This window comes from Taudactylus pleione, unplaced genomic scaffold (assembly GCF_031769625.1).
Source record: "Taudactylus pleione unplaced genomic scaffold, aTauple2 ptg000152l, whole genome shotgun sequence".
NCBI classification, from domain to species: domain Eukaryota; kingdom Metazoa; phylum Chordata; class Amphibia; order Anura; family Myobatrachidae; genus Taudactylus; species Taudactylus pleione.
Genome location: NW_028284554.1, coordinates 348,649 through 361,051, shown reverse-complemented (window position 1 = coordinate 361,051; position 12,403 = coordinate 348,649). Strand labels below are relative to the sequence as shown.

General features: G+C 43.6%; 1 protein-coding gene across 8 annotated transcripts in view; it reads left to right on the top strand.

The window, feature by feature from the left end:
- Nucleotides 1–12,194, top strand: part of TCF3 (transcription factor 3) — a 185,313-nt gene extending 173,119 nt beyond the window's left edge. For all 8 annotated transcript variants that reach the window (XM_088474290.1, XM_088474289.1, XM_088474292.1 and 5 more), the window contains one exon: nucleotides 9,537–12,194. The gene's annotated coding sequence lies outside the window, so the exon portion shown is untranslated. The remainder of the gene's footprint in view (nucleotides 1–9,536) is intronic.
- Nucleotides 12,195–12,403: the final 209 nt, after the last annotated feature.

Sequence of the window (12,403 nt, the reverse complement as noted above, 5' to 3'; positions counted from 1 at the left end):
GTATGCAGGGAGGCAAAAGACAAGACTGAACAGTCGCCCCGAACCATCCCTGAGGTCCAACTACAACAAAGTTGTTAACCAGTGGAAGGGCTAGACCATAGAGATCCCACTGGGCGTGAGAGCGAGGCGAAAGAGAGAGAGGATTGAGACTACAATACCTTTCAGAGGGTCAGACGGAAGTACAACCCATTTTGAAAACGGGGATAAAACAGGAAATGAAATGCTGCCGTTAAAAAGAAAATAACAGACAACTTCCAACATGATGTAAGTGTGTAGTCAGTACCAATTGCTGGCCCGAACATAGTATGAAAACAACCAGGAACCTAACAGTAAAACAGCACGAATGCAACAGCCACCCAGGGAGATCTATCAATACAGGGAAGCATCCCATACAGCAAGGCCAGAGCACTAGGACAACCATGTGAGTGTGATAAAAATATCAACAGATACTGAACAGGAACCCAACCAGGTCCCCTGCGCGGATCACACTTATGTAAAGATGTGCAATAGCCTATAGGTGTGCTTCGGTCCAGAACCTTAACAGGTTCTAGTAGAATAGTGTCGCCAATCCAATGTTGTAATTATGCACCACCCACACTCCAGGAAAACTCTAAAGTGTAGAGCCAACTGAGTAAAAGAGCGGATGGCTGCTAGGACAGCAGCTAGGGTGCGTAAGGGAGAATAATGCTATGTATGTCAGGTTGCATGAAATAGGAGCATCATCCGAGGCATTAGTAAGCTCTTACCTTTGAGCGACCATAAGCCCTCTGGACGCTATGTAGAATGTCACTGACCTTTACAATCACACAGCAACCCGCCACAATAGGTATAGAGAGTAGCTTCAGTGGGCCAAGACCACTGCTCTACAGCACGGACTTCAGTCTGGAGATGTGCAGTAGAAAATACTGTGGAAACTAGCAAAATTTTAGTCGAGACAAGAAGGTCGTAGAACAGGACTCTACACCTGAGCCTGTTCCATTAGAGACGTGTATCTGTATAGCCGTGTTAGATTATACATACACCCCAAAAACGGTCTGCTAGTTTAAGTATCCTTGCATAAATATTTCTAATGGTGAAGTGCGTATTATGCCCACCAGATATGAATTGTACCTAAGGGCACTTTAGACCCATTTTATTGAGATATGCTACAATAATATGGAGTACCGGAAACGATACTGAGAAGAGTACCTGTATCATAGAACGAGTTGGTTATCCCAAGTAAAGAAGGGAGATATCAATAGTGATAACCCCAGTAGTTTAAACAAAAAACAGGTTTTTGTTTCCCAATTATTAGGAAATATTCATACAAGGATTGGGCGTCTTACAAGTTTACTACCCAGTGCATCACTGTAATGATAAAAGGTCCCCCGAAACGGGGCGCCGTATAAACTGGCAGGAATGGAACTAGAACTCCAGGAGGGTGGAAGTACATAACTTTATATACATGTGACATTTCTAGGATCCATACTAGAAGCAATGCCTTAGACAATTGGGACTATCACCATGTAAGCTGCAGCACATGACTCTAGTATATAGAGCCACCATATAATATGAATATGTAGGGATATAGCCTACAGCTTCTGGTAATCCCAGGGGGCTTCCCTTGTGTGGATTATAGGTAAACCTAATGATTGTGGAAGTATAGGCATTCTACCCATATACACAAATATATATATGTATATGTACACACAACCCAATCCCCAGGGAGAGATAGTGTAAAGCGTAGTCATTATACAAACTACCGCATCAGGAGAGTCCAGCCTCCAATCGCAGCCTCCTTCTATCTATATGCTAGGTATTAGACATAAATTGATAAGAACAGATCCTACCCCTGCTCCTACGGTAAGGATAAGAAGCGATATCCACAAATGGATACGCGTACCTACATACAAATTTAGTAGGTGACGTAACATTTTAAAATTAGAACATGAGCAATAATTGAAGCCATGGAAGGAACTGAGCCCAAGGACAAAATCACTCCAGCATGTGTGTTATACAGCAGGGCTAGTATAAAATACAATATACATACATAGACTGCTCATGTCCCGCGGGTGGCCGTCATTCTGCTACGGCGTAGGGACAGGATATTTTAGCAGTGTGCTGTCCCAGACTGGTTTCGATCCTGGGACCCTTCTGTTACTGGTGTACTCGCCTTATCAGGTGAGCCATCTTAGCGCCAGATGAACCCATTTTTTTAAGTGGGAATCAACAGGAAGACCCCAGCGCTGTGAGGCAGCAACGCCAACAACCACACTAGCTGCGCATCACTAATCTCTTCCTGTATGTGCTGCCAAAGGGAAAACATGAGCTATAGAAAGATGCACCTATGCATACCTTCTAAGGTAAGCACAGAAAACTGGTGTGAGAGGTTTTAAGAGCAGCCTATAATGGTATCCACATATGCATGGGAAGCCAATGTGAGGCATAAGCCTGGGGATGGGACGCAAAAATGTGCTAACCCTGGGTGAAGGGTATGCTATGACCATAAGTTCTGGCAGCAGCACCAGAACAGTGGAGCTAATACACCATGAGGCTATGAAACTTAACAGGCTAAGATATCAGGCCCTTAGATTAATCTAGGCGCCCTATGTTACGGAAAGAAGGGGAGTCTGACTGGGTAAACCAAGCGGCGCTGCAATTGGCAGGACTGCGTTTGTGCACCGGTCCTGGAAGTAATGTCGGCACATCGCTTCTAGCCGTGATACATAGGCTGAACAACTGGCCCCTTTCAGAACCGCTTAACGCGGTGTCATAGTGGAAAAGCGGGATAGGGCTAGTCTACCGCTAGCAACCAGCTATCCACTGTAGCCAGCACTAAACTCCTGTCATACAAGGACAGGCAACCCTTGCTGAAGCACTCGCAGTGTGGTAGGCATAAGGGACCCACGCTAAAGCATTTCCTGCCGCAGGTAGTGCCTGAGCTATACTGCTTGTGTGCAGTAGTAACTACTGTCCTTAAAAGGGAAGCAGGGGACGCTGTTTGATCATGAAATACCGTGCTGTGTGCGCGCAAACTGCTACACTTCTCAGCATAGCGCAGCTAGCCCCCTTAATCGTATAAGCGGAGTAGTTGAAGGTCCGGTCAGTCAAGGCTCCTGACGCAAAACTGCGCATAAACCAACGTCTCTCCTGCAAGACAGGAGAGGGGCTAACTCACGGGAGCACTGAAGTTGTGCTGCTGTGGCAGCAGCGTGACGTCATACAGCGCTGCATTGTATAACGTAAGGCTATTAGCTCTATGCTATGCAGTAGCTAACAGGGAAGCCTGCTCAGCCCAGCCAGGAGCTGCGGGACGCGGTGTCTTCTCCTGATATTTAGATGAGGAGAGATGCTAATAGCTAAGGCAGTGCTGCCAGCACATGGAGAACATACAAACTCCACACAGAAAGGGCCGCGGCGGGATACGAGCCTTGCGCTGGTACTATTAGCCTGTTACTATAGACTTAGATAACAGGGAAGCCTGCTCTGAGGAGAGCTGCTAAATAGCCAAGGCAGTGCTTATGCTTCTTCCCTTGCGGCGTACATGCTATGCTGGTACCTGTAGTTCTTCTACTGTGGATGCTTCCATGTGCTGCAAAACAAGCTGTAGCATAGGGACACCTCCCAGGACTGGCCGGCTGCACAGGACAGGCAGCTGCTGTGTGTAATCTCTCCCTGATGGGACACACTTGTGCCTGCCCACCTCCTAAGCTGGAGATACCCTAGCCCGCCTGTTATAGTGGGCACAGCCCAGTTGGAGTGCACTTAGCCGGAGAGTAAATCCAGAAGCCTTGCATAGCGGGTGCACAGGGTGAGCGGTGCAACGGGGACCTAAACGCTGCCATCGCGCCACTCCCCATAATCAGAGAACCGGACACTGACCACTATAAGCCGTGGTGGGTCTCTCTCAATAAGCTCCTTGCTGATAGAGGAAATGGTAGGCGTCCGCATGCGGCAGGCGTTCAGCGCGCCTACCCCAGCACTACACATGTACCTTCTGTAGCGAGGAGGACCCGGACTCAGCCGGGTTCAGCTACGATGGCAGAAGAGGGAGAGCCTGACTGCAAATGGCGCCGCTAGATAAGCAGGACGCGCCATTCGGAAAGGGCGGCTGATGCTATGGCCGCCGGTAATAAGCTCCACCCCCGCTAGCCGGGACCGCGATGTCCTGTCAGCGTTACATTAGTAACTGGCCGACTATGGATAAGCCCTAGACCCGGACGCTGCCTGCTGAGAGCAGCGGCGGGTGCTGGAAGGAGCCAATAAGTCGCGACAGCCACTGCAGCGCGCTCTTCTGGCCCACTTAGCACCTTCTGTTACCCGATAAGGAACTCTGGTGCGTGCGGGGGGATGGTCGGGTCTCCTAACAGTGACATTATGTCACTGAGCCCAGCTATGCATCCACTGCTCCTGCTATCAGGAGCAGTGGTTATACTTACAACTGCTGCGGCCGGGATGCTGGGCTGAGGGGGCGGCAAGGAACCCGGACACATGCCGGTGTCAGCAGTGGCGGGTCCTCGCAGAGTCCGATGACTCCAGGTGTGTGCCCCCTCCTCTAGATCACCGGACACAGGCTGCAGTAGCCGTGTGGTGCCTTTCCCGGCGGCTCCCACGTAGCAGGCAGACTGCCACAGTAAGCAGCCTGCCTGTCCTCAATGCTTGTTAATAAATAAGAAAGGCTGGAGACAGCCTGATGTGCGACCGACTCTCTCGGGCACATTCTAAAAACTGGGTCTGATGGGGCATAGAGGGGTAGGAGCCAGTCACACTTCTAAATTATTTAAAGTGCCAGGCTCTGCCCTACCACCGTCTATACCCCACTGTCTTGAACTCCAGTGTCCCCTAGTGGATGAAGGAGAAAGGAAGGTTCGATCAAAGTTGGTTTATTACAGAGGTTCCCAACCTCCACCATTACAGTCCAGTTTTAAGGATACCCATGCTTGAGGTACTAATTAAGTTTCATGTGATCAAGCATGGATATCATTAAAACCTGGACTGTAATGGCGGAGTTTAGGAACCTCTGGTTTAGTGTGTGGCAAGCTTTAGTCAAAGGTAAGTCTTAGAAATAAATGTGTGGAATGGCCCACTGTACCATTTCAGTGCTATTTGATGGTTTGAACATTAGTTTCTCTTGCCTTAAATCCGGACATACCACCTGTGAGTAAAAACACAGCAAACAGTGTCTCTACACATTAGGACAACAAAGTTTGTATAGTTTTCAATCGTGTATAGTATTTTATACTATTATTATAATAAAATACATGTTTAAATTGCTACGCTAAGATAATTTTTGTTTGGCCTTTTCTGCCTAAGAGCATGATTCAGAGTTGTACTCGTTAAACAGCAACTGCGTAAATATGCTAATGCTGCAAGAGGCACCTTGTGTAAATAGACGGCGCTGCGAGCTTCTGAGATCTGCTGCTAAGTCCGAGGACATGGCATTGGATCATGTACGAAGACATCGGCCATCTGAGTAACTCTCTGGTTACACAGGATAGCCAATGTTTTTTATTCTCTCTGCTGGGGCCAGTGAAGCTGCTTCTGAAGACGCAGCCACTGGCCTCTGCATGCCTTGAAAACTGGGCAGACATGCCCCCGTTTTCAAGAATGCTTACATCATCATTCCTTCCCCGCTCCCAAACATGCTGCATTTTAGGGTGATTGATTGGCATATGAACAGTACAGATCCTGCGCATGCACCGATCATTAAACAACAGAGTTGTGTGTAAGCCATCGGGTTTACATACAATTCTGAATCAGACACTAATGGCACGTATCCACTAAACCAGGGCTTGACAAATTTTTCTAAAACCTAGGAGCCAGGGTGAGAGTGTAGGAGCCAGATCCCCCCTTCCCCTGGGGCAGCATTACTGAGCACCTATGCCCCGGACAACCAACCCTCATGGCCACACCACTAACTGGGTACCCCAAGTAAACCACCCTTCCACAGCCACATTACTGAGCAGCTAACCCCCCTCTCCAGGCAACCAACCCCCAGAAAGACCACCCCTCCAAAGCCAAAAAACCCGGGCAAGCAAAGCCACCGCTGGCAGTGGCCGAACTAGAGAGTGGTAGGCCCAGATGCAAGAATATGCTTTGGGCACCCGTCTGCAGTGCCCCCAGTAGTAGTCCCCCCCCCTCTGCAGTGCTCCCAGTAGTACTCCCCTTATGCAATGCCTCCAGTAGTAGTCCCCACTATGCATTTCAATTAGTAGCGCCCCCTATGCAGTGCCCTAGTAACACCCCCCCTCTTATACAGTGCCCCAGTAGTGGTCCCCATATACAGTGCCCCCAGCAGTGGTCCCCCTGTGTAGTGTCCCTTTAATCAGTGCCCCCAGAAGTGGTCACCCCTATGCATTGCATCCCAGTAGCTGTCCCTCCAGTAGTAGTCCCCCCTATACAGTGCCTCCAGTAGTAGTCCCCCCTATACAGTGCCCCCAGTAGTAGTCGCCCCCTAGGCAGTAACCCCAGTAGTGGCCCCCCCATACAGCGTCGCCAGTAACGGCCACCCCCACCTAATGCAGTGCCCCCACAGTAGCAGCCACCCAAACTATGCAGTGCCCCCACACTGTCCCCCAGTTAAAAAAAAAAAAAAAACGCAACTTACCTGATCCACGCTCCTGCCGACGAGCGCCGCTGTCCGCTCCTCCAGGCCCGCTCTGCACTATGGGAGAGACGTCATGACGTCTCTCCCATTACCTGCTGCGGGGTGAGCCGGAAGGCGGAGCTCATGAGTGAGCTTCAGCCGGCTCACTCCGTGGACGACGCAGCAGCCAATGAGAGTCTGTCTGACTCTCATCAGCTGCTATAACAAACATACAGCACCCGCTGGCGGCTGTGTGTTTGTTACTCTGTAGTGTGAACCGCGCTCGCGGTCTGCACTACAGGGCCCGGGGTTGCTGAAAATCTGGTCGCCATGGCCCCCGGGTTTTGTCGAGCCCTGCACTAAACGATTCGCTCCATGAGCGATATCGTTTAGTGTTTTCCCGACAGTGGTGTGCTCAGTGTCGTTCAGTGCTAGCACCCTCCCCTGACGATATTGTCAGGTTGGACAGCAGGTTTGGACGATAAGCGTCGTCGTCCACGACCAGCGGGAGCATGCATCGCTGGTCGTTGACAGCATATCCACTGGCCGATATAATGATCAATATTGTTCATTATATCAGCTAGTGGATACGGGGCTTAATGAGCAATCCTTCAAAAGGGGATCAAAAACCTCCAAATGTGTTGGTCCAGCATTCAGATAAGCCTTCTATCACATTCTCCTAAATTCGAAACTTTGTATATTTACTTTGTTTGGTCTTATCCACTGCTACTCTCTCCTATATTATTGTATTTGTACAAATATATTAGGAAATCAAACAAATGTATGCAGTGTGTATTGGGGAACATACAACTGCAGGGATGGGTTAATCTTGTTTGGTGGAAGCAATTAATTATGTATGTTTCATGTGCATATTAAGGAGAATTGTACCTGACTTAATCACATTATGAGCCATATTCAATTAGGCGAAAAGCCTTTTTCGCCTGTTGTTGTTTTGAGAAAAATTCGCCTAAAAAAAATTCGCCAAATTCAATTCCAGGACAATTTCGCCTAAGCGGAAGCAATTCTCCAAAAAAGATTCTCCAATCAATAGCAGGTGAAAAGAAATGCTAAATCTTTATTTTGGGGTGCAAACGTGGGGAAATGTCTCAGAACCCTAGGGACAGCCCCTCAAATGACAAATCTGCAAATAAAAACGAAAAACCTAAGAACACCCCAAAAAAGACATGTCATTTTTGGGGTGAAAATTTAAAAAGTGGGGGGATAAACATAAAAAATAGCGAAATAGACTTCTTGGGAGTCCCAAAGTATGGGTCAGGTGTTTTTGGGATTGCAGGTGCATGCAGCAGGTGGATTTTTCATGTTTTTAAAAAGTTCACTTTAGAGACATAAAAACATGCTAGCACCCATTTTCAAGTACCCCAAATTTGACACGAATACTTTTCACCAAAAAATACAGCTTTATGCCATTCTTTACCACTTTTACAAAGATGCTAATAGCAAGCAATTTACACATCTTAAAGTACCCAAAATAGACTTATTAGGGCTATTAGTACACATCTATAGTGATTCCCTATGTTAATGTATCTTTTTCTGGGGTACAGACTGATTTCCCCAATTCTTTCAGTACTTTTCGCCTTTTCCACATTCGCCTATTTCCGTTTTCGCCTGTTTTGCAATTGAATTCCGCGAAAAGCGGGGACGAGCACGGAATAAATTCGCCTCTGAAACAGGCGAATGAAGCGAAACTTCGCCTCTAATTTAATTCCCCTCTTTATCTCTTATTTATTTAACTTGATACTTGAAGAGGTAAAAGGGGTCGAAGGGATAAGCTGCTTATGCTAATAACAAAATAAAGTTGGTTATGGAACATCCTGCTTTTTCATCCACACCACCCTCTTCCATCTGTGCAGCCTTAAGCTGGGTACACATTTGTCGATATAGCATGATACATTGTTCATTGAACGAACTATCAAGTGCGTTGGTGGGTGTGTACACCAAATATATCTGTGAACCTCATTGTTCACAGACATATCAGGTTGGTAATGCAGCTCAGCCAATGCATCTTGCAAATATATATATTGCTACGACTGACTGTGTTTACGGTCAACCCACCCACTGTCCGTACACTGGCTGCAAGGACTTGCCAACATTGGCATCACAACTGGGCGGGCAAATTTAAATGCCTGGCCAGTTGTGATGTCAGGCCAGACATCCACCGGCCAATTGGTTAGTGTTTATAGCTTACAAATCGGTTGCTCAGACGGCTGATTGTTTTGCCGACTGATCCATTGTTTGTGTGTGCCCAGCATTAGAGGTCTATTTATTAAGCTGAGAGAAGTTTTTTCTCCAATATTTAAGAAAGGACTTTTCTCACCTTTTCCCAATCTACCAAAATAATCTGAGAAATCAAAGATTTATTCAGTTTTCACCTATTTATAACTGCTTACCCCCATTTCCATAAACCTCCATGGGTACAGAGGCTTTACACAATTTTATCATGCGATGAAAAGCTTTGCAGTGGTTTTCCCCTATACCAGCAATGATTGACCTATGAAGCCTGAAAGACTACACTAGATCAGACTAGTGTGCACATTTTACTTGAACAATTCACCAGTACCAAGAAGATCCTCACCGATAACCCAGGGTTTTTCCGGGCACCAAAAAGGTCCTCAGTATGGTAGATACTATTGCAATTTCAGTCTCTATCGCTGCAATAAGCAACAATACAGATTAGCGTTAGAGCTAATTATTACTAAATAGACCTTTTGTCACGGAATACAAAATGCTGGCTTTATGCTAAAGGGGAATGAAATGCTCTGTAGCATTTATCTTTTCCATAGTCAGGTTAAGACTGAAAATTATTTCCGCTTCACAGTTCATTTATCATTTATAAAAATGTTGATATTTTTGTTCAATTATCCTTTGTAATTGGTACATTATAAGATATGTCAAAAAGGCTTAGTCTGTGTTAATTTTCAATCCAATTTTATTTGATTTCTTCTCTCAACAGTTTCATCGTGCTTGCTGGAACTTTTTCACAACTCTTTGGGTTATTTTTTTATATATATAATTATAAATTTGAAAATTTGTTTTACATTTTTTCTTTGTTTGGAAAAACCTTTGAGACACGGAAGTCTTTGTGGCCTTGACTATATTTTCCTGAGAAGTAGACTCTCTTACGTCTGAGTTTTCCAGTGGGGAAAGAAAAGAAAAAAAAATAAAAGATTTTAAAAATTGACTTGATTGACATCTCGACTTTGGACTTCTGCTTAAAGAAAGAAGAGACGTCATGAGGAAATTGCCTTAACTAAAAACAGAAACACATAAACGTATTTAAAGATGGTGGAAGTTGTAGAAAGTGCGCCCAGATACTATCCACCCCTTCTGCTCTGTGGGGAGCAATGATTTTGTCCCTGACCGTGTGCCTATACTTCTAAGACAAAAACAAGCAACTTTTTTTCTTCTATTCTCTTGGAATATAAAAAACAAACAATGACATGTATACATAAAATATAGGCATCAGAGAATTTTTTTAAACTTAGAACAAATAGAAATCATTTTTTTTTTCAGGTTTTTGTTTTTCCAATGGAATCTTTTTTTTTTTTTTAATAAAATTTAAGAACAAAAATTTCTAAAAATACATTAAGAGCCGCAACACTCTTACCTTTTTTCCCTGACTTCCTATGCCTCAACCACTGTGCTGTCTATCTTCCTACCTTTCTACAGTTTGTTTATGCTCTACCCTAATTAGTTCACCCTATTCTGAAGCATTTTGCGATAGATGTCTTTTCTAATTTTGACTCTTTATGAACCCAAGTTCATAGCATCTTTTGGTGTTACAAATCTGTAAAGGTTCCTATGCTACAATATCCTTGAAATGTTTTGTTCATCAGCCAGAAATTATCAAAGGATGAGATTCCTGTGGAGTTCAAGGATTTTGTGCAGCGCTGAAGTTGGTCATGCAAAGGAACTAGTACACAGGTATCTATGTAATGTGGTGTTTTTTTGTTTTGTCTGTAAACTCCAGAGGTGCAAACCTGGAGCGACGCAAAATCAAAACCTCTGTGAGTTTATATTCTCAAGATTTCATTTTACAGACTTGGGGAACTTGTAATGGCTGGCTCATCCCCCAACACGCCTTCCATGTGACATATTGCAGCTCATGTGCTTCCCTAATTATGTCCGTTAGATCTTCTTGGTAAGGTCAACATCTTTGGTCTCAAGGGGATCAGTCATATTGTGTTTACTGTTCAGCAAAATATGTTCCCTGACATGCAGGATCTGCTAAATGTTTCCAGCCCAAATTATGTTTACTATGTTCTTCCTTTTTATTTTTATTTTTGTAACCAAATATTCCCAGAAAATGGTAGGAAGAGAGAGTGGGTGATGAAGTGCCCTCATTTTGCCTGCACAAATTTAATTATGTGACAGATCTCATTTATCCCTTTACACATTTCCTGTTTAGTATGATCCTTTTTCATTTTTTTTTCTTTTTACTATAAACAGCTATTGTCTTTTGAACTTCTTGTATTGTTATATGTGATAAACAAAATGCCATGCTGTATTTTTTAAAAGATACAATTTAAATGAAAGCAGTGTTTCTAATCCTCTGGCTGCATGACATGGCTGCTTTACAATGCAAGTACAATATGCAACAGAATGGATGGTAGAACAGAGCTTTTTCAAAATCTCTCCTTATGTTATCTCAGAGAGAAATGTTTGTTGTTATAGTAAATGTAGCATTAAAATTGTAGGGTGCAAATCCCTTTATTTTTGTAGATATATTTTGAAGGGAGGGAGTGGATCTGGGTTTTTGGAATTTTTCTGGAAAACTGCCTTGAATCGTTCATAAGTATTTTTATATTTTTTTAGCTGGAATCCTGTCATTTTTGTTTACTTTACCTATATCTAGAAACAACGGGGATATGGAAACATTTGCAGCCTTGCTGGGAGGCTGCATTCAGTGTTGGAAGGGGAGAGCAAGTGATGGTTGGCAGACTTGCAACAGTCATTTGCATTGCTGCTTCTAAAACAGACTGGATATTTTTAATAGACCATACATACACTAACCATGCATTTAAAATATCCAGATCTGAACACGTGACTTATAGTGAGGATTTTTTTTTCTTACACTATCCCAGTCATCCGTTTGTTTTTTTTTGGGAGGTGGGGAGTAACATTCTACTTTACATACACAAATGAAGCAGTTTTTTTTTTTTTCTCATTTTTTTTTCCTTTTTTATTATATACAATTTTTACTTGAAAGATCAGAGTTTGGTATTTATATATTTTCCACCATTTAGCAAGGCCAGGAATGTGAAAGCCTTAGTACCCCCCAAATTAATTAACCAGAATTAATTTAAAAACACTTCATTCAAGAAGAAACACAAGCGGCTTACAGTATGTTTCTTGAGTGCCTCGGATATCTCTCCTTTTTTTTTTTTTTTTTTTTTTTAAATAATTTTATACAAGTGTCAAATCAGCTGGCTGGATTATTTGGAGTTTTTAACAATAAAAAAAAATAATCCTAACTTTTTTAAATAGATTTTGGAACTGTCCTGTATATATATACCTGTGTTGTAGCAATACATGTAAGCTTTTATAACTATATAACTTCTTGAATCCCAGTCTTTCAGATGTTGTATACTGATGAATGATAAAAAATAAAATAAATAAAAAAAAGTTTGTAATAAAGTTTTTACATTTTTTAACTACAGAAATCATAAGTAATGTATGTTCCATTTGTACCGTATTTATTTTAGGGAAATTATTTTGAGTGATTGTTTGCTTTTTACTCTAAATTAGGAAATAAATACATGCAGGACCTGCATTGTAAAGTCGATCATTAATAAAACACAACAAATCGTATGCAGCATG